Consider the following 22,103-nt stretch of genomic DNA (forward strand, 5'->3'; position numbering starts at 1 on the left):
TTCATAGCTACCTTAGAGTTCAAGACCCACTAGTGTACCCTTTATGACGGCATGACACAAAGCTTCACGCCTCGCCTGGGTTCATCAACACCGATATTTGACTGTTCATCACTCTAAACATGTTGCTTGGTCGGACGAGTCTCGTTTCAAATTGTATCGAGCAGACAGACGAGTCTGGGTATGGAGACAACCTCATGGATCTATGGACCCTGCATGTCAACAGGGGACTGTTCAAGCTGGTGGAGGCTCTGTAATGGTGTGGGACCTGTGCAGTTGGAGTGATATGGGACCCGTGATAGGTCTAGATACGACTCTGACACGTGACACGTATGTAAGAATCCTGTCTGATGACCTGACTCCATTCATGTTCATTGTGCATTCCGACGGACTTGGGCGATATCCGGTACGTCCAGAATTGCTACAGAGTGGCTCCAGGAACACTCTTCTGAGGTTAAACACTTCCGCTGTCCATCAAACTTACGAGACATGAAAATTGTTGAAGGTATCTGAGATGCCTTGCAACGTGCTGTTCAGAAGAAATCTACACCACCTCGTACTCTTACGGATTCATGGTGTTAGTTCCCTCCAAAACTACTTCAGACATTATTAGAGTCCATGCCAGATCCTGTCGCGGCACTTCTGCGTGCTCGCGAGTGCCCTACACGATATTAGGCAGGTGTACTAGTTTCTTTGGCGCCTCACTTTATTTTAATTAATGCAGTAACTATATAAATATACTAGTGTTGGATAAAATGTAGTAGAAACATTGCCATATCAAGAAGGATGTGCGTCCATTGTCATGTTTGCTGTCTGTTGCTGATAGCAAAAGGTCACTTGAAATAGTACAGTGACTGGTGATGGCTGTGTTTGAGTCATTTGCAGTGTGTACTGTCTGGAAGCGCAGGTGGCCAGTTTAAGCGCTCTAAGAGTATGTTTATTAAAAACGAAAAACGAACGTGGAACAATATTCATGTGGTACGTGGTCAGAGCGCACAACAGTGTTTTCAGGGACTGTGTCAAGCATGTGGTAATGCACCATTACCATATCGTACGGTGACGGAATGGGTGGAAGTGTTTCGGGATAGGAGGTGAGTCATTCGTGGCCGGCCCAATGAATAGAAGCGCCCTGGTTCTCCTCGCTCACAAAATGTGCGCTGTGGACCAGCTGGTACCAAAGTGAAAGTTGTTGTCGCTTACAATATCTACGGGCTATTCCTTCATCATGTTGCACCGTAAAGGCAGACGGTCACTGCAGCTAACTACGGCAATTTCTTGCGACATCACCTTCGTCTCGCACTGAGAGGAAACCGACGGGAAGTTCTGACACTGCATCCCATTACGCTTCATGACAGTGCACGATGCCACACGACGAACCCCGTGCAGGAGCTCAAGCGTAAGTGGCTGAGGGAGATACTGCAACGTCCGCAGTGTTAGCCCGATATGAATACTTGCGATTACGGCTTGGTCGCCAAAGTGAAGAAAGCTTTTTGTGGCACGCGCTCCAACATAAGAGAAGACATCATCAGTGCAATAGGGAGGTCCTGGCGAGATACCGACAGAGCTGGAAGCGCTGACGGAATACGAGGCCTTCCATCTGTGTGGAAGAAGGTGATCGAGATGACGGGCGATTATATTCAGGACGTGTGACACGGGGAAGCCAACGGCCTTGCCGCAGTGGTAACACCGGTTCCCGTCAGATCACCGAAGTTAAGCGTTGTCGGGTTTGGCTAGTACTTGGAAGGATCACCGTCCGGGTCTCCGAGTGCTGTTAGCGAGCGGGTTACACTCTGTCCCTATGAGGTCAATGAGGAGCAGCTTGACTGAGAAGTAGCGGCACCAGTAACGAAAACTGGCAACGACCGCGAGAGCGGTGTGCGTTCCCAATCCGCATCCGGTGACGACTGAGGACGAGACGGCGGTTGGTCGGTGCCGTTGGGCCTTCAGTGCCCGTTCGAAAGATGTTTGTTTGCAGTATGGAGAACGTCAACCAATAAAGTCTGGTGCGAATCATAAGACTGTTGTCATTACTTTTTATCCAGCCTAAGTATAAATAATGTATTAGGGGAAATGATGTTAGCAAGCCATCGAAAATTTCTTCACTCATTAACTTTCAGTTTTTATATATGTTCTAATCAACATTCAGAAGGACATCAGTTATACTTTTTTTTTAATGAACTATGAACAAGTTTTACGTGAAAAAAGACTGCGAGGAAGAAAATTCTCTGCTGTGCTGTGAAAATATGCGGTTTAGTTTTCTTTCTTGCAGTCAGTTTTAGCTATGACAGCAGCGCATTTAAACAATTGGACGCATTATTTCTCCCATAGATATTCTTCTTCCTAATATTTAATTTTAAACAAAAATTCTGTTCACAACACTGTGCTGTTTAATTTTGTTTATCGCGGTCGGTTTTAACAGAAACAGGCAAGCTGTATTTGTGGCTTACCGGCTTATAATTCGAATACTATTACGGAATCTGAATCGCCCGAAACTTTGTAATAGCAACTGTTAGCAGATGAAAACTACGTAAAATACTATATTTGAAACTACTACCATCACAGACCGAGCAGCGGGTGGGATCTCTCTCATACCCTATGTAACAATGATTTCAAATAAATTACTCACCCATTTTAAGCGAATTCACCTCCCAATCACGGTTTTGTTTGCAATGACGATAAACAGGGCTCGAAGTCAGAGACGGGAAGAGGAACTGGGCGGAAAAAGGAGGTGAGGAGGGGGAGCAGACATGGACTTAGAGAGGTAAATGAATAGCACGAGAAGGAGAAAGAGAGAGAGAAGAGGTGATGGACAGAAAGAGGCGGAGGATCTGAAAGACAGAGAGGGGGTGATGAGGACGAGGAGATGAACAAAGAGAGGGGGCCGAGGAGAGAAAGAGAGGGGGTGGGAGAAGGAGATTGTGACGTACATACAGTTCCGATACATTTTTCGCAATTGCGAAACATTGCCCGGGTTCACTAGTATAATATAATATATTCACTTTCGGTCCTTATTTGTATCTATTACACTTTCGGTGTTTTCCGGGCTTATTCGTTTAATTAATTCTTTTTAGGTATAAATGATTTTCTCTGTAGCTTCACCTTCTTTCTATTAGTGCTGACTGTTGTGAATTCGAATCATCATCAGGTCACGTCTAACACATGTCGTCTGTAGTAAGCTAAACTATCTCTGGAGAACGCGATCCTTTGCACTTAGTAAGGTGAAGATGACTATTATATTGCAACGTCAACTATAATAACATTTCGGCAGTCTAGTTTCTGTAACATTAGTGCATATCAGCCAAATATGACCACAGTTACACTACTCTTAATTGCACTTTCCAATGATATGTATTGCAGATTTGGTGATTTCATCCTAAGTGGCCATAATAGTTCATTGTAAGTTCCTCAAATGCACTTCAGAAAACACGACATTTATTTGGAAGATTGTGTTAATCTTACAACACACATTTGAAAAATAAACTTTTCATTCATGTTATGCATTCCTTGCACTACGTTACATACCAATAGAATTTTGTGTTTTTAGTTTCGTTTATATTTTTCGCCATGCTTTTGGAGCTTCAGGTTTTGTATTTTAGGTTATTGCCTTAAGTATTTTTAGGCAACTTATAGGTCTTCAGCTTCTGAACCCTAATTATCAGTCTTCCGTTAGTATACGGATGCAGGAATGATGTTACTTTCCGGGATGTATGTGCTGCTCAACACAAAGTATTGTTTATTCAATCAATTTATATTCTGTCTTGCCTTAATCGATAGCAAATGAATGTTTTGCTTTGTAGATAAGATTTACATATTAATACAATAACCTTCAGTGACACTAAACGAATTGTTTAAGTCAAACCAGAGCCTCCTAAAATTTATTTCCCTAATTCAGCAAACATAAGTAATTGAAAATGACTTATAAACAATAATAAACGTTATTTAAGAAGATTAAAATCAAAACGTTTAATCAAAAATGAGTTCTATATATATCTTGTAATTCCCTATCTCAGAAATCCTCTCTGAAAAAGCACAACAAAGAAAAATGCACAAAATTTTAACTCGTATTTCTACTGTTTATGGTTTTTAATTCTGATGCAAAATAACTAGTTGTATTTTTAATGTGTGTACTGACTAGAAGTTGAGTGAATTACGACGAGACCGTTAAGTTTTCCTGCATGAAAATGTGATCGTTTTTCACTACTTGTGATTCTTGGTAACTGAAGACTTGGTGACGACCATTTTCTGCTCTAGAAGGCTAGCAGCAGCTTGTTTCAATGATTTCATGTACTGCAAATACAATTTAACCAACACTCAAACTTCACAATAGTTATAATAATGTTCAGATGAAATAAAATTACACACCTGTTCATCGTTATCCTGCAGAGCAGAATGTCTTTTTTGCCAGAAATCACGACAAAACTAAATGTAAGGTTGGCTATTCGTCATTCGCTAATTTCGTGACGGCTTCCTTAAATGGATTAAGAAACGCTTCAAGCTGGCCAGTTAAATGATCGTTATAACCTAGAATTTTATCAGAGACGCCTTCCTTGTTTAAAATAACCTTCAATGAACTTAGTCATAGAATGTATCGATTGAAGCATGTCAAAATAACTATTCCGACGAGTTGAAATACATCACTTTAAAGATGAATTCAATATCATGCACATGCTTATAACACTACCAGCTACTACTAAATTAGCAAACCACCGATAATGTTACTCCTGTAAATGGATGCTTATTGTGCTTATTGGAACCTTGGTTGTTCGTAATGGAAAGGTATCGGCCTAATTTTGTGCCTCTAAAGATTTCTATTGAAGGGAAGCAGCAGCAGAACAAATTGCAATCGAACCAAAGTTCTATTAGTAATAAACTGCAGTTACGCAAAATGAAACGGTCGCCAGCCTAATTAGGCAAAGTTGTACCATGTACTGGCACAGTTCATAAAGAATGTTAACTATTGGGTTCGACTTTATTTGATACAGAAATTATGTTTTGCAGATAAGATACCAAACACTAGCGCATTTCATCAAGCAAGGTAACAGTAGTTTGGTATGGACAACACAGAAGGAATGCTAACTGTTTTCAATAACACTATCTGTATATTAAAGCAGAAAGCTGCTGATTATTATCGGCAAATAATTACCAACGGTGGAGCAATATTACAGTGGACAATAGGTTGTTTTGTCAGCTTATCTATTGGAAATTACTACCACTGAAATAATTTCTCAAGTAATTGTATCATCTGTACTGATTGTTATTTGTATGCTTAAAGAGCATTTACTTCCTTACACTATTTAGCTCAGATGTAACATGTGATACCTGAATATAGTATAGTTTGACTAGTTGTAGCTTTAATACACACTACTATAGCGCGCACAAGTTATAAGAATGAAAGTTGTATTGCTTGAATACTCTTATTATAACATGAAATTTAAATATGGCTCTGCTATTAGCATGGGGACCCAGAAACTAGTCTATAAGTAGATACATTTTAGTCAGCACACAATATGAGAAACGCTATTTACTACATAAACGTGAAATTATAAACTCTGTTACTTCTATATCTGTACAGTAATCATTCTTATGCTACACTTTTGTTTCGCAGATGACTGTAATACTGAACAGAGTTTTCAGAAGAACAGTCTTTAAGCAGAATACACTGTATCTTTTGTGGGCGATTGTACTTTTGTGGGCGATTGTACTTTTGTGGGCGATTGTACTTTTGTGGGCGATTGTACTTTTGTGGGCGATTGTACTTTTTGTGGGCGATTGTACTTTTGTGGGCGATTGTACTTTTGTGGGCGATTGTACTTTTGTGGGCGATTGTACTTTTGTGGGCGATTGTACTTTTGTGGGCGATTGTACTTTTTGTGGGCGATTGTACTTTTGTGGGCAATTGTATTTTTGTGGGCGATTGTACTTTTGTGGGCGATCGTACTTTTGTGGGCGATTGTACTTTTGTGGGCGATTGTACTTTTGTGGGCGATTGTACTTTTGTGGGCGATTGTACTTTTGTGGGCGATTGTACTTTTCTGGGCGATTGTGCTTTTCTGAAACTTAAACTACCCTTTTATAAAAAATAATTGGAGTACTTCATAACTAAAGTGAACTGAATAGTTTACTACTTTAACTGTAGTGAAAGTTTACTGAAATGGCTTTTAAGCTCAATAAAACAGGATACTCGGAAATGCGTAGCCCTTTGGATAGAATACTGGTGATCAACACACTTTACTGAAGATAAATTGAGTACATAAAAAGAAATTGCATAACTGGTCAATGCAGTTATACAGTACTCAGCTGGTAATTTGATCTCGAGGTGGTGGCAGTGTCGGTCTCCTGTGCTATTCAGAAAAGGCGGCAAAAGTATCCATGGCCCTTGCTGTGTAATAACCTCTGAAAATTGTTTTCTTAGCGTCGGATTTTCGTAGGAGAGCTAGTCAAAGCGTGCCATGAATAATAAGCCGAATTACGTCAACATCCGAAACTATATTGTATAATCTTGCAGTTCTTCTCGCCTCGTTCAACTCACAATATGCGAACCCTTTGGCTGCTTGCCACCGACTTGCCTCATGCCACAAAGGAGCTTTGCAATTCGACCGTCAGATCCATCTGTTCTGTTTCCACAAAGCCAGTTTTGTTGCAGAGGGGCTTCCCATCTCGTTCATGACAAAGGTAATTTTGGCAATGTCTTCTCGAGAAACACGTACAGTTTCTAAACGATCTTCCAACTTACTTAGAATGTTTGTTCCAGTTCTAGGTCAGTCCGAAAATGCCGAGTACATTAATATATTTTTACTATTCAAAAGCCAGTCTGAATGAATGTTGTGCTGTGTGACAAACATGCAACGCACCACTTTGCAATTATCTGTACGTAAATCAACTTTACTTGCACAGATACCAAAGTGAAGTGCATGTGGGATGTTGGGAAGCATTTTGCTGCGCGCTTTATCAGCTAAGGTTTCGACTTTCCTACCTACTGTCATTCGAGAAGGAATAAAATTTTTAATATCCACTGAGCCATTTTTTTTTATTTCAATCATGTGTATCCCTGAATTTAGAAAGACCTCAAAAACGCTAAATGACCTCAAGTCCTTAGCACGCATTTACACTCACTTGTCAGCCACTAAGTCTTTGCCGTTTTCCAAAATATTTATGGAGTGAGGAAACTGCAGGTTAAATTTACAAACATAACATTATCTAGGTTCCAGAATGAGTGTTTACCAACTTTTGACAAGATTTGCTTTGCGAGACACGCACGGATTTATTCGAAGCTGCTTCATAAACAAACGAAAATTTTTCCCGTGTTGGACGTGAGCTCTATTTATTGTTGTTATCTCCGCCCTCCTTCCTTCTTCCATCTATTCTCCACATTAAACATTGCCCAGTCCCAGAATTTTATACGCAAAATCTTTTATGAAGACTTGAGAGTAGCGAAGCTTACAATAATTTTTCAAGTTTACTTAGCTTGTTACGTCGAGATGGTTCCAGTTCTTCTTGCCCGAGGGTCTAATTCTTGAGGCTGAAAATCTAACATCAGGTCCTCACGTTTGGTTTGAACTAAATAAACAGTAAGATAGTTGTCGGTGATTTTTTTACGTAAATATATTTAACACTAATTTTTGACTTTTTAGTATATCATGCAGTATTTTGATTTTTCACATTAACAAAGCTGAAATTACATTGTTTGTACCAATTACACAAAAATACGTCCGACCACATCAGAGGCAAGCTTAAGACTCCCCCACTCTGCGGAAATAAGTGTATTCCAAAGGCCTTACAATTTTTCTTAACAAATGAATTCCTACTAGTTTTCGTTACATTATTAGTTTCCATTATTACTCATCATCATCATCATCATCATCATCATCATTTAAGACTGATTATGCCTTTCAGCGTTCAGTCTGGAGCATAGCCCCCCTTATACAGTTCCTCCATGATCCCCTATTCAGTGCTAACATTGGTGCCTCTTCTGATGTTAAGCCTATTACTTCAAAATCATTCGTAACCGAATCCAGGTACCTTCTCCTCGGTCTGCCCCGACTCCTCCTACCCTCTACTGCTGAACCCATGAGTCTCTTGGGTAACCTTGCTTCTCCCATGCGTGTAACATGACCCCACCATCTAAGCCTGTTCGCCCTGACTGCTACATCTATAGAGTTCATTCCCAGTTTTTCTTTGATTTCCTCATTGTGGACACCCTCCTGCCATTGTTCCCATCTACTAGTACCTGCAACAGACAGACAGATAATTGTGTCCATTATTACTTCACAAATAAATTCAGAAATAAACATAGTAAGTAGTGCAGGATTGCACAATTAATAATAGAAATTTTAAGTGAGCAGATAATTCGTAACTTAAAATGTTTCTAAAGAAAAAATAATTTTAACTTACATTCAGATAATAACACCGAAACTAAATTTTTTTATGAAGTAATTCCTTTTCATAAATTTTAGATTGAAATATAACATCCAGTGTATAAAATTACATGAAAGTTCTCAGAAGAGCAACAGAAATAATACTGACCTGTCCAAATTTCGAAAAAGTTGAGGAAAAGTAATGCTAGAGGAGGATGTCCCTTAGAGTGTTTAGTGTATATTCCCCAATTCTTTATTTCTCCTCAATCTCCCTTAAGTTTGGCTTATCATTTTGCTGCTTCCGCCGTTACGATGACGGAGCTGCAGTGAAACTACCGACGCTAACATAGTGTACACCCAGCTATTGCGTAGTCACGTTGGATTGATAGCGCAACTTCTTGGCAGGCGCAGCAGGCTGAACGGCTCCCGTGAAACTCGCCAGGCCTGCAGAAACCCAGGTCGTCCCGCTTTAACCACCGTGCTCCAGTACACTTGTGTTCTTGGGTTTCCGTATCAACTGATTGAGCTGCTTCAGTGGTTGCGGTGAAGATAGGGGCCGACAGACCGAAAGGAGAATTTGTACACCTCCGATCGAAACGCGAGATTTTGTGTACCATAAATGAAGAAGCCACGCGGAGTGGCCGCGTGGTTTGAGGCGTCATGTTACGGACTGCGCGGCCACTCCCGCCGGAGGTTCGAGTCCTCCCTCGGGCATGGGTGTTTGTGCTGTTCTTAGCATAAATTAATTTAAGTAGTGTGTAAGTCTAGGGACCGATGACCTCAGCAGTTAGGTCCTTTCGGTACAACACACATTTATACATAAATAAAGACATGTACTTGCGAACAGACAGACAGATAATTGTGTAACATTATTTCTTAGAGCTGATATTTAAAACCTTATTAATACCTCTCTTATTTATTTAAGTAATTCTGTTATATGATAAGCGAGTAAGGATACCTCTGTACGTATAGCTACGTAGTCTAACACTCGCTCGCTTCAAATAACGACTGTAAAACACTTTCTAGTCACTGTGTAACAAACCATTACCCTTAATTCTTTTAGCCACTGTACTGGTCACCGTACTGGGCAAACTGTCTTGCTTTCTATTTTTTTTTCTTTCTAGAGTTTATTCCATGCAGTACCCGTACACTTACTCAGAATTTGGCATTTTTTCTTTTTTTATTTCTTTCTGGACCTACAAATTGGATTGATAACGAAACTATATATAAAACCAGTGCGTCGACTATCATTTGTGTTTCGGAGTGCTAGAGTGCTAGACGATTACAAAGAAGAACCGCAAGAAGATCGAAGCTGTAGGAACGGACTTTCTAAGAAGAGCAACGAGGATCTACCATTTTAATCATAGAAAACACGAGAATGTATGGGAATAAGATAAAAGCAAGATACCATAACATGTGAAACAGACCGCAGGCAAAATTTTTGCGCCTTAGACCGCAGGGTTAACCCGCGCGGCCAAAATTTTAGGTTTGGCTACTTGATGAGAGTGGGACAATAAATAATAGCCAAAAGCATATTTAAATACGGGGACGTACAAAAAGGCCGCGACTTAAATGAATTCAAGAGACAGAAATGACTATGACCAGCAGAAACTTGCCCGTTGAAAACCCGCAGAGTGGGTTATTATGGAGGTTGAGATACCGGATGCGTCGTAGGACCCCGCCAATGTACACACTGCGCAACAAAATTAAAGGATCATTTCTTCGATACACTGTAATTGTCTGCCACTGGGACACAGAAGTTTTAAATTTGGCCCAAAGGTTCCTATAGCGTTTGTCTCTAACGGTGCAAATGCGCCCTGCGACGGCGCCCTCAGGCTCGAAGACGCTTGAAACGGCAAGGTGCCGACAAATGCGAAGAAAAGGCCATGGATAGGAAGTTCATGTTAGGAGTAAGGTGGGTTATTGTTGTCACATTGGCACCGAGTTACACCACCAACATTCTGCTCAAGGTCACCGTGGATGTGTCTGTCTCCTCGTCACTCCCTTTCTAAACCGTCAGAACCGCTACACACAGCGTTGAAATTACATGCTTTGGTTATGGGTGGCCGAGGAAAAGACTACAGACACACCGCCGCTCAGAATCGACACGAAGAGCCGAGGAGTAGCATATAGGTGATCTCTAAAATCAACCTTTTCATTGGGACGTTAATTCCAAAACATTTCGCGGTCGGAAACAACTTTTCGCTGGGCTATGAGGTACATTCTAGACAACCTTTGACACTGATGAAACACACTGGACGTTTCAACCAGTTTTTAAGGTCACTGCGGCGCTGTAGTCCCACTGAATGTGAGCTCATCCGTTTGGTGTGTACCTTTACCAGAAGTCTTGCTTTAGTGTACAAAGTGAAACCCCTAACGGATATTAAAAACCATTCGACGAAATATGAACTGAATACGAAGCAGAAAAGTGCGTGTATGCTTTTGCGTCCATCCTTTTATGCTCTCTCCTGTGGCTTGAGCACATGGGATGTGACATTCAAAAGCATTGAATGAAACAGAAAAGTGTTTCTCTAAGACGACCTCCCTCCACCTTAATTCCAAATTCGGCAGCACCCTCGGTGCCCGCCTTTATTGAGCACTTTAAGAGAAACATATACACAGGCAAGCTGTGATGGAGACTTAGGCGCCTGCAGGCAGGCAACGTCTGGGCATTCCTCTGATGCTGCGTGAGCAGTAGCAGCTAGGGTAGCAGCGTTCGCTACCTGTAGGCATCTGGCACCTCTTCACGGTTTTCCACTATACAGGGAAATGTTTAAAGGACTATAAACAAAGGTGGGTGGGCGGGTGGGGGGGAGGGGGGGCAGGAAGGTGACAGCGATGGTGTTGCCGAACTTAGTGGTCTTAGAGGGAGACTTTGCCATATTTTACACGTATGTTTCAAATGAGGCACCTGCCCCCCGCATCCTCCCTCCCCCTCCGCTCTCCTCCAGATCACGCCGCAGTTAGGAGTTAAATTTCTGCGAGTGGTTTCGAAAACACGCTACCGGTTCAACCCTGTGTACCAAAGCGTAACTAGTTATAACACTACATAGCTTTCAGCACCGCGATGTCCTTAGAAAATGGTTTACTCATCCATGGGGTGTCAACAGTGTCAAAGGTTGTCAAGAATGTTGTCCTGTTGCTCATAGTCCTGCAAACTGTCACTTTCGACCGCGAAATATTTGTGAATCGACGCGCCAATGAAGGCGTTGGTTTCATTCACGCCCTTTATACTACCCCATGAGGCCTTGTCATGTCTGTTCAGAGGGTTGCTGTGTCTAAAATGTTTTCGTCGGTCACCAATAATAAATCCGTCTGATTTCTACGCTGGGTGGCGCTCTTCAGTCCTCCAACGTAAAAGGTGTCAAAAGAAGTGTTGAGATATGGGTAAGAGGGGTGACAACCCTCCCTGCATGTTATCACGTCCACCGTGGCTTTGGGCTGAATACTTATGAAACGTGGTGTCAATGTGACATCATTAGCCCGCCTTATACGTCATATGAACCCATGAGCTCTGGCCTCTTCTTAGAATGCGTCGATACCTTTCTGTCTGCAGTGTCGCCGAGTCCGAGAGTGACGACACAGGGCGACTCGCTTTTGCACCACTACAGAGAAAGTATGAAGGCACCTTTTAACCAAATTTCAAATTTTCATCATCGGACTGGGAGACAGTTACGGGGTTTCGGAAATGTTGCTTTGCGCTATAGGATGCTTCAAAAAATGTACTAACGCTTTGAATGAATATAAATTCTGAAATGTTTCTTTGCGCTATTGGTTGCCTCAAAAAATGTACTGACGCTCTGAATGAATATAAAAACTTTTATGGACATAGACACAACTTTAAACGCTTGAATTACTGAAGACAAATATGCTTCTAAAGACTCATGTGATCAAATGTTCAAATTCATGACCGTCATTGTCCAGACTAAGCTGATAACGTGAACCAATGGTGTTGGAAACATCACGACACAGTTCTTTCGGAATTTCGCGACATTGTCGTTGAGTTTCCAATTTCAGTGGGTCAACATTTCTGGGTTTTGTGAGGTAAACGCCATCCTTTAAGTATCCCCATAAAAATAAGTCCATTGCCTTGACATTTGGGGAACGCGCAGGGTATTCAACGCTATTCCTTCGTCCAATCCACGTGTTTGGAAAGGCTGTATCGAAGTGAGCTCTCACATTCCGATTGTAGTCGGGATGTACTCCATTTCGTCATCACCAAACATCTCAATGTGTGGACCGACGGACTCCTCCAGCAATGTTACGTGACTGTCACCAGTGACAGTTTCGTTAAAATAATATTGTTCTATGATGCCCACTTCTGACATCCCACATCACACTGTTACCCCTGGTAAGTTCAAATATTGTTCAAATGTAACGTTGGGATTAATTGTACTATTTAATTTAAAGGTGGCCTTCTCACTCCAGGCAATTTTATGTAGAAGTCCTGCGTCTTGTGCACATTTTGTCTGGTACCATTCACAGAATTTAACTCTCCCGTCTGGATCGTCTTCTTTGAGAGTATGGATTAGTGTTGGTATGTAGCATTTCCAGCGCAGACGCCTCAAGATGCGATGAACACTATCTTTTGAGATATGTGTCTCCCGAGCTGTTTGTCATAGAGAGTTCTTGGGACCGAAAGAAGGTTTTCCGCAACTGCTCTTCTTTTCTAGAGCTGGTGGATGTCCTTCGTCGCCCAGAAAGTTTCTTGTTCACGTCGTGAACTGTAAGACACCCTATATATATAGGGTGGTCCACTGATAGTGACCGGGCCAAATATCTCACGAAATAAGCGTCAAACGAAAAAGCTACAAAGAACGAAACATGTCTAGTTTGAAGGGAGAAGCCAGATGGCGCGATGGTTGGCCCGCTAGACCGCGCTGCCGTAGCTCAAACGGATATCAACTGCGTTTTTTAAATAGGAACCCCCATTTTTATTACATATTCACGTAGTACGTAAAGAAATATGAATGTTTTATTTGAACCTCTTTTTTCGATTTGTGATAGATGGCGCAGTAATAGTCACAAACATATGGCTCACAATTTTAGACGAACAGTTGGTAACAGGTAGGTTTTTTAAATTGGAATACAGAACGTAGGTACGTTTGAACGTTTTATTTCGGTTGTTCCAATGAGATACAAGTACGTTTGTGAACACATCATTTTTGAGAAGGCATGCTGTTACAGCGTCATTACCTGTAAATACCACATTAATGCCATAAATGCTCAAAATTACGTCCGTCAACCTCAATGCGTTTGGTAATACGGGTAACGACAATCCTCTCAACAGCGAGTAGTTCGCCTTCCGTAATGTTCGCACATGGATTGACAATGCGCTGGCGCATGTTGTCAGGCGTTGTCGGTGTATCACGATAGCAAATATCCTTCAATTTTCCCCACAGAAAGAAATCCGACCATGTCAGATCTGGTGAACTTGCGGGCCATGGTATGGTGCTTCGACGACCAATCCGACTGTCATGAAGTATGCTAGTCAATATCGCTTCAACCGCACGCGAGCTATGTGCCGGACATCCATCATGTTCGAAGTACATCGCCGTTCTGTCATGCAGCGAAACATATTGCAGTAACATCGGTAGAACATTACCTAGGAAATCAGCATACATTGCACCATCTAGATTGCCATCGATAAAATGGGGGCCAATTATCCTTCTTCCCATAATTCCGCACCATACATTAACCTGCCAAGGTTCGTGAGATATTTGGCCTCGTCACTATCAATGGACCACCCTGGATATTTCTGTTCCACTTCTCGCAGCCATCGTGGATTTTCCGTTGCCCAATAGTGCATATTATTCCGGTTTACGTTACCGCTGTTGGTGAATGACGCTTCGTTGCTAAATAGAACGCGTGCAAAGAATCTGTCATCGTCTCGTAATTTCTCTTGTGCCCAGTGGCAGCACTATACACGACGTTCAAAGTCGTCGCCATGCAATTCCTGATACATAGAAATATGGTACGAGTGCAATCGATGTTGATGTAGCATTCTCAACACCGACGTTTTTGAGATTCCCGATTCTCGCGCAATTTGTCTGCTACTGATGTGCGGATTAACAGCGAAAGCAGCTTAAACACCTACTTGGGCATCATCATTTGTTGCAGGCAGAGGTTGACGTTTCACATGCGGCTGAACACTTCCTCTTTTCTTAAATAACGTAACTATCCGGAGAACTATCTGGACACTTGGATGATGTCGTCCAGGACACCGAGCAGCATACATAGCACACGCCCGTTGGGCATTTTGATCACAATAGCCATACATTAACGTGATATCGACCCTCTCCGCAATTGGTAAACGGTCCACTTTAACACGGATAATGTATGACGAAGCAAATACCTTCCGCCCTGGCGGAATGTTACGTGATACCACGTACTTATACAGGGCTATTACAAATGATTGAAGCGATTTCATAAAATCACTGTAGCTCCATTCATTGACATATGGTCACGACACACTACAGATACGTAGAAAAACTCATAAAGTTTTGTTCGGCTGAATCCGCTCTTCAGGTTTGTGCCACCAGAGCGCTCGAGAGCGCAGTGAGAGAAAATGGCGACAGGAGCCGACAAAGCGTATGTCGTGCTTGAAATGCACTCTCATCAGTCAGTCATAACAGTGCAACGACACTTCAGGACGAAGTTCAGCAAAGATCCACCAACTGCTAACTCCATTCGGCGATGGTATGCGCAGTTTAAAGCTTCTGGATGCCTCTGTAAGGGGAAATCAACGGGTCGGCCTGCAGTGAGCGAAGAAACGTTTGAACGCGTACGGGCAAGTTTCACGCGTAGCCCGCGGAAAATTGGCTCATGCCACAACTGGAGACCGACAGCGCCGACTTCATCTTGATGTTCGGCATTTCTTAAACAGGAGATTGGAAAACCGATGGATCGGTCGTGGTGGAGATCATGATCAGCAATTCATGTCATGGCCTCCACGCTCTCCCAACTTAACCCCATGCGATTTCTTTCTGTGGGGTTATGTGAAATATTCAGTGTTTAAACCTCCTCTACCAAGAAACGTGCCAGAACTGCGAGCTCGCATCAACGATGCTTTCGAACTCATTGATGGGGACATGCTGCGCCGAGTGTGGGAGGAACTTGATTATCGGCTTGATGTCTGCCGAATCACTAAAGGGGCACATATCGAACATTTGTGAATGCCTAAAAAAACTTTTTGAGTTTTTGTATGTGTGTGCAAAGCATTGTGAAAATATCTCAAATAATAAAGTTATTGTAGAGCTGTGAAATCGCTTCAATCATTTGTAATAACCCTGTACATTAGTGACTACTACAGCGCCATCTATCACAAAGCGAAAAAAGTGGTCCAACTAAAACATTGATATTTCTTTACGTACTACATGAATACGTAATAAAAAGTGGGGGTTCCTATTTAAAAAAACGCAGTTGATATCCGTGTGACATATGGCAACGGCATCTAGCGGGCCAACCATAGCGCCATCTGGTTTCCCCCTTCAACCTAGGCGAGTTTCGTTCATTGTAGTTTTTTTGTTTGATGCTTATTTCCTGAGATATTTGGCCCGGTCACTATCAAAGGACCACCGTGGATATTTCTTACCGGATGTCTTTTCTGAGGAAGCAGTCGAAAATGTAACCTAAAGCAGAGAAGTCGTCTAAAAGTTATAAGGTGGCCGCTGTACCAACCGACATCGTTAATCCGTCGGCTAGGTTCGATCTGCGTCTGGTGTATCTCCTGGTTTCGCATGCTAAAGCGTTGTTTTTTCGATGCACGAGTAGGTCTCCATATGACGCAACTGTGCCCCTTGAGAAATAAATATGCTACTGAGTTAGCTCAACTCTTAGGTACAGGACGTCGAAATGAGAAGAAACGGAATGGGCGGAATTGGAAGACGGGATCATGTACCAGACTCTATCGGGCTCGGGCAGATTAAATTTCTTGCGAGGAGCCACCCGGTGTACGCCAGGTCTCCGATTTCCCGAGCCGCGCCGGTGTTGGCTGCTGGGCAGACACGGCGGCATCATTACGGAGGCAGCGACCAGATGAGGCGCCTGGTCCTGCCCGCCATCCAGCATCCACCTGTTGTGGCGCGGCCCGCGGCGCTCCGTAATTGGAGCGCGCGTCACGGCCGGTCCCTGACTTCCCGATCCAATTTATTCGCCCTTCCTTTGATGCCCGCTGCGGAAAGAATACGGCGGCCCACCGCCGCCACGTAATGGTTGTAGCGCGTTGGCCTTAAGAATCCCGGTCGGTCGTTATGAAAAGCGTTTTGTCAGCCACTGCCTCGCCTGCCTCCGTAGCTGCGTAATTGCTGGCCTCTGACTTCTCAATGAGCCGAGACCGCACGATAATGGTACTGAAAAATTTAAAACTGTTTGCTCACTCCCATTAGAGATTTTGGCAAACATTTCGGAAGCGCACATTTCCCCCTTTTTGCGCAGTGAAAGGATAATTGTGCAGATAATACATTATATAAAAATATTCGTGAATACTGTGATTCTTGCCTTACACATATAACAGGCAGTCAAATTAAAACGACGCAGATGGAAAATAAGTAGGTAAACTGTTTATTATTTCAAAACTCGTCGCCATAACTGTTAATACCTTTAACCCACTGTGAGACAAAACGGTGAGTGTCTTCACGGAAAAGTGGAGGGGCCCTCCATATGACGCCAAGGTTGTTTCGACAAGGCTGCACAATTTTAGATTGAGTCCCTTACACATCCTTCATACGTTCCCAATCTTCCGCCGCGCGATTTCCATACTTTTAGAATTGCGGAGAAAACATCTGTGGCCTTCGACTTGCTTCAGACGAAGAGCTGCGCGTCTGAGTGCAATCATGATTGTGCAGACAACAGCAAACACTGACGCTCTTGTCTCACAGCGTGATAATACACTAACAGTTTCGGCGAATACTTTTGAAATAGTTTATTTACTTTTTCCATCTGTCTCGCTTTCATTTGACTCCGCTTATATTTTTGCTACGTTGAATCTCATTAATATGGCCCTGTCCGTAATGTGTCTGTGATGTAGCGTGAAAAATATGATGCAGTAGTGACACGGAAGTTAGCCATAACTACCATAACCTGCTGTGTTACTCAGTCCTGTCACGAACCGACCCATATGTGAAGAAAATGGTTCTCCGAGATCTAATTTGCGAAATTTTGGCCGTGAGTTTTGATTATTTAAACTCAAAAGAATACCTTTTACTTCTAATCAAATAAGAGTTGTTAATGAAGTCCAAAAGAATACAATTTAAAAAACCGTAATTAGATTCGTAAATGATGATTAAACAGGCCATAATTTGGCTCAATTATAAATGAACAGCAGTACAATCTCGCACTTGTTCAAGACCGAGCGAGGTGACGCAGTGGTTAGCACACTGGACTCGCATGCGAGATGACGGCGGTTCAAATCCACGTCCAACCATCCTGATTTAGGTTTTCTGTTATTTACTTAACTCGTTTCAGATAAATTTCGGGACTGTTCTTGTGAGAGTGACAGCCGACTTCCTTCCCCATGCTCCCCTAATCCTACAGGACCGGTGACCTAGCTGTTTGGTCCCCTTCACTGAATAAAATGGTTCAAATGGCTCTGAGCACTATGGGACTCAACATCTTAGGTCATAAGTCCCCTATAACTTAGAACTACTTAAACCTAACTAACCTAAGGACATCACACACACCCATGCCCGAGGCAGGATTCGAACCTGCGACCGTAGCAGTCCCGCGGTTCCGGACTGCAGCGCCAGAATCGCACGGCCACCGCGGCCGGCCCTCCACCGAATAAACCAAGCAACAAACGTTATCATGAATACACGGTAGTACGACGTTCCATTGAATGTAAGCACAGTTTACGTTACTGACAGCTGTCAAAATAAAATTTCCCACTGTCAACGTGCCTTGCAGCAGTAACCAACGATCAGTGTAGCTATGATTGGTCAGCGCTCGGAATCTAATGGTGCAGTCCACAAGTTACACGAAACTCCAATCATCACAACGAAATACATTAATCACCTGATCAGACGTGCATTCATAAAAACACTTAGCTGCAAAAGATGCGTTAAGGCGCCAGCAGTAACATCTACAATGAAGTCAAAAGTATGATGGAAGCAGCAAATACACTACTGGCCATTAAAGTTGCTACACCAAGAGGATGACGTGCTACAGACGCGAAATTCAACCTACACGATGAAGATGCTGTGATATGCAAATGATTAGCTTTTCAGAGCATTCACACAAGGTTGGCGCCGGTGGCGACACCTACAACGTGCTGACATGAGGAACGTTTCCAACCGATTTCTCATACACAAACAGCAGTTGACCGGCGTTGCCTGGTGAAACGTTGTTGTGATGTCTCGTGTAAGGAGGAGAAATGCGTACCGTCACGTTTCCGACTTTGATAAAGGTCGGATTGTAGCCTATCGCGATTGCGGTTTACCGTATCGCGACATTGCTACTCGCATTCGTCGAGATCCAATGACTGTTAGCAGAATATGGATCGATGGGTTCAGGAGGGTAATACGGAACACCGTGCTGGATCCTAATGGCCTCGTATCACTATCAGTGGAGGTGCAGGCATGGCTGTAACGGATCTTGCAGCCACGTCTCGATACCTGAGACAGCAGATGGTGACCTTGCAAGACAGCAACCATCTGGACGAACACTTCGACGACGTTTGCAGCAGCATGGACTATCAGCTCGGAGACTATGGCTGCGGTTACCCCTGACGCTGCATCACAGAATGGAGCACCTGCGATGGTGTACTCAACGATGACCCTGGGTGCACGAATGGCAAAACGTCATTTTTTCTGATGAATCAAGGTTCTGTTTACAGCATCATGATGGTCGCACCCCTGTTTGTCGACATCGCGGTGAACGCACATTGGAAGCGTGTATTCGTCATCGCCATACTGGCGGATCACCCGGGGTGATGGTATGGGGTGCCATTGGTTACACGTCTCTGCCACCTCATGTTCGCATTGACGGCACTTTGAACAGTGGACGTTACATTTCAGATGTGTTACCACCCGTGGCTCTACCCTTCATTCGATCCCTGCGAAACCCTACATTTTAGCAGGATAATGCACGACCGCATGTTGCAGGTCCTGTACGGGCCTTTCTGGATACGGAAGGTGGTTGTTCTGGGTACTGATTTCTCAGGATCTATGCACCCAAACTGCGAGGAAATGCAATCAGATGTCAGTTCTAGTATAATATATTTGTCCAATGAATACCCGGTTATCATCTGGATTTCATCTTGGTGTAGCAATTTTAATGGCCAGTAGTGTAGTTATGACTATATTTGTGGTGAAATCGCCAATGAAAACATAGAAAACTCTTTGCAACACTGCATTTTATTTTAAGGAAAGGATATATTAGGAAAAATTTGTCACAAAAGAGAAAGAAATTACAGCTGGATCCGTTCAAAAGACTTTTGATCTTTTTAAAGAAAGAGCGCTACGCATTGTAGCTTATTTTTGGGTGGTCTGTGCGTTGTGACGTCAGGGGCAGCTCGTTGGTGCTAGTGGAGTAATTAATGTAGTTGCATCAGTTAGGCAATTGCAGCGAGTGCATCCACTTGCGTGGTAAATTATTCCACTGACGGTAGTAGTATCCTCCACGCACTCAGTCACATGGCAGTCGGACGTAATTATTGCTGTATAAATCGACGTTCGTATGTGTGTGATTGCTGCGTTGCATACATACATTTTTATGGTTGTAACGTCTGGAACACAGCTTTAAAATAATATAAACGTCGCTTTTATTCACCGATCGCGAAATCGCAGGCCGAACACTTTCGCATGACAGTCACGATCTCGAATTCACACGTCCTGCGAAAACAATATTACACATAACAGTAAGAAGCCTGCATGGCGATACTTAATGTTTTAACGCACGCAACAGCTCATTAAGTTGCTTATGAGACAAGTACTTTAAAGTACATTAGTCGAAACAACTCCGGTATACGAAACACATTTCGATTCTAACATCGACAACCACTGTCCAGCTGTGTATACATTGTCAGGCTGTTTGTAGTACTCCACAAAGCTCACAGTATTCGCAGTCTAACATTTTGTTTCATAAAGTCCACGCTGAAATTTAGTTTAAAAGATTACAACAACAAAGAAAAAAAAAACAACGCGACCATAAATTTTCGTATGTTTTTGTCTAAGACCATTACAGAACATAAACGCCCGTCTACGCTGCGACACTGCACGCACCTGACTGACATTGTGCAACTGCAACTGTCGATATCGCTTTGTATCATAGAACATACAACAGTGCTGCATATCATATTTAGTTTTTCACAGCGCATTTCACGAAGCATTACATGGAACATCAAACACGCTTTGAAACTTTTGCACTCTCAATTAAATAGGAGTTTCATGTTTCAATATTAATAAATCTAAAACCAGTTACATTTCATACTGTAGAACAAAACAAAAATTAACTCTAAATTATCAAAGATTTTGTACAGATTAAAAGGAAACAAAAGAAAAGAAAAAAGAAAAATTTATCTCTCGCAGTTAGTAATGTCTTCATAGTAGCTATTGGTGATTGTCAAAAGTATACATTGGCGAAATAGATATGCCGTTGGGATCTTGCAGCGAGCGGATTGCACTGCTCCTGCTAGCTATAACCAATGGGAACCAAGCGCTGTCGGCTCGTACTGTGTTTCAGTTCCACTGTGCCAACCACTGTGTCTGCCAGATATCAGTGTGCCGCTGTAGTCAGAGATTCGTATGTTACAGTGTGCAAAGAAGAACTCGATAGAGGACGTGGGGAAGACCCTATAGTGATCAATAACATGCGTGAGTTTCAGAACTCTTACGGGATCTTTATAAGAGGTAGAGACTTTAATCTTCAATCTTGTTATGAAGTAAATAGTAATAAAGTTGCAAAGATAAAATAAAACATCTGCATTTTGCTGAGTTTATACATGTCAAACGCAATATGATACGCAGCATGGAAATCCGGTTCATTGTCAAGCGACGGATTTTGGTAATCCATTAGAAGAAAAATTGCTTACGAGAGGTCGATAGTTTTCGACGAATGATTTGCTGTTTAAAGATGCTTCCCGGTCGTGAAAGTCTAACCTGTCTGAAAAAAAAAAACATAACTCTAGCGTAAATTTAACGTTAAACGTCAGATGTCAAGTAACTGAAGTAAGAATGCAGTTGTAAGGAGCGATCTCTTTCCGATACTGTCACTAACGCAATGGATAAAGGAAGAGATTTTTAGCAGTTGCAGGATGGACTAACCGTCGACTTTTGAGGCAAGGCATAGTACGCAGTAATTTGCAAACGGCTAATTCTGATAATTGGTTGCCAAACTATATTGTGAACGCACTGAGTCGTATGCTATGAATAACTGTCTTCTTCAGTTTTGAACTATCATTGGTATTGATATACGAGGTGAACGTCGACTTGAATAAAAATTGACGTCGTAAATCTGAATAGGTGTCCGTGCAAATACAAGGTGCTGCAGGAGGCATCGTCAGTATTCATGAAGGAGACAGGGAGGATCATTCCAAACAAGTAAGTGTAGTAAACATAGGTTCTAAAACGCATACTCTAGGAGCTATGAGCACTTGTTCCTCTTCGATACTGTAAAACTAATACCTTTCACTGCAAAATCACACATTTATTCATTATGGACGAAGATCACTGTGAATGTGATGAATAAAGGTTTGTTGAAATTACTGCAACCAGTAGCCTTTTGCTTTGTACTTCAGTTTTAATTATCCCATTACCA

The 22,103-nt window shown here is 42.5% G+C and overlaps 1 pseudogene; it reads left to right on the plus strand.

The window, feature by feature from the left end:
• Nucleotides 1–1,656: 1,656 nt before the first annotated feature.
• On the plus strand, nucleotides 1,657–1,774 carry LOC126163400 (5S ribosomal RNA; annotated as a pseudogene).
• Nucleotides 1,775–22,103: the final 20,329 nt, after the last annotated feature.

The sequence above is a fragment of the Schistocerca cancellata genome, chromosome 2 (assembly GCF_023864275.1).
Source record: "Schistocerca cancellata isolate TAMUIC-IGC-003103 chromosome 2, iqSchCanc2.1, whole genome shotgun sequence".
NCBI classification, from domain to species: domain Eukaryota; kingdom Metazoa; phylum Arthropoda; class Insecta; order Orthoptera; family Acrididae; genus Schistocerca; species Schistocerca cancellata.